This window comes from Palaemon carinicauda, chromosome 24 (genome assembly GCF_036898095.1).
Source record: "Palaemon carinicauda isolate YSFRI2023 chromosome 24, ASM3689809v2, whole genome shotgun sequence".
Lineage (NCBI taxonomy): Eukaryota > Metazoa > Arthropoda > Malacostraca > Decapoda > Palaemonidae > Palaemon > Palaemon carinicauda.
In genome coordinates this window covers 99,985,796-99,987,533 of record NC_090748.1, presented here as the reverse complement: position 1 = coordinate 99,987,533, position 1,738 = coordinate 99,985,796, and positions in this window count along the sequence as shown.

The following is a 1,738-nucleotide window of genomic DNA, read 5'->3' as shown; positions in this document are numbered from 1 at the left end:
TGAAATTCCCAAATTCAAAGGAAAATAAAAATTTTGTTTTTATTTTTGAACAAGCTTTGCTGGCCAACACTTTGAAATTCCCAAATTCAAAGGGAAATAAAAATTTTATTTTTATTTTTGAACAAGCTTTGCTGGCCATCACTTTGAAATTCCCAAATTCAAAGGAAAATTAAAATTTTATTTTTATTTTTTAACAAGTTTTGCTAGCCATTTTGAAATTCCCAAATTCAAAGGAAAATTAAAATCTTATTTTTATTTTTGAACAAGCTTTGCTGGCCATAAATTTGGAATTCACAAATTCAAAGGAAAATTAAAATTCTGTTTTTATTTTTGAGCAAATTTTGTTGGCCATCACTTTGAAATTCCCAAATTGAAAGGAAAATTAAAATTTTTATTTTTGAACAAGCTTTGCTGGCCATAACTTTAGAATTCCCAAATTGAAAGGAAAATAAAAATTTTATTTTTTATTTTTGAACAAGCTTTGCTAGCCATTTTGAAATTCCCAAATTTTAAAGGAAAATTAAAATTTTATTTTTTGAACAAGCTTTGCTGGCCAAAACTTTGGAATTCCCAAATTAAAAGGAAAATTAAAATTTTATTTTTATTTTTGAACAAGCTTTGCTGGCCATAACTTTGAAATTTTTAAATTCAAAGGAAAATTAAAAACTTATTTTTAATTTTGAACAAGCTTTGCTGGCCATAACTTTGAAATTCCCAAATTCAAAGGAAAATGAAAATGTTATTTTTATTCGTGAACAAACTTTGCCGGCCATCATTTTGAAATTCCCAAATCCAAAGGAAAATGAAAAGAAATTATAATAAATAAGAATGTTGAAGACCATTTCATACCTTGTGATTACTAAACAATTCTTCTTCGTCAAAGGGGTTAACTATTGCACTGTAATTATTCAGTGGCCACTTTCCTCTTAGTAAGGGTAGACGAGACTCTTTAGCTATAGTAAGCAGCTCCTTTAGAAGGACACTCCAAAATCAAACGATTGTTCTCTAGTATTGGGTAGTGCCATAGCCTCTGTACTATGGTCTTCCACTGTCTTGGGTTAGATTTCTCTTGCTTGAGGGTACACTTTGGCACATCATCCTATCTAATTTCCCTTCCTCCCATTTTGTTAAGGTTTTTATAGTTTATATAGGAAATATTTATTCTAATGTTGTTGCTTTTCTTAAAATATTTTATTTTTCCTTGTTTCCTTTCCTCACTGGACTATTTTCCCTGTTGGGGCCCCATGGGTTATAGCATCCTGCTTTTCCAATTAGGGTTGTAGCTTAGCAAGTAATAATAGTAATCGTAATAATAAAGGTAATAACTAATAAGTGAGATTAAACCTGACTACGATGGTCATGACTTTGGGAATAATTTCGATAAAATCTCTCTCTCTCTCTCTCTCTCTCTCTCTCTCTCTCTCTCTCTCTCTCTCTCTCCGGTTATTATTCCCTGTGTTAATGGAATCTATCATGTGGAAAAGCTTCTTTGGGAGTTAATAATCCATTACTAATGCATACCACAAGAGGAGAGAGAGAGAGAGAGAGAGAGAGAGGCAGAGACAGAGAGAGAGAGAGAGAGAGAGAGAGAGAGAAAGAGAGGGGGGGAATTTTTCAGAATTGCCAATGCAGTTGTCTAGGCTTCTGTGTTTCCCTCCAAATGATATATATTATATATATATAGTATATAATATTATGTATGTATGTATATACATATATATATATTATATATATGCAT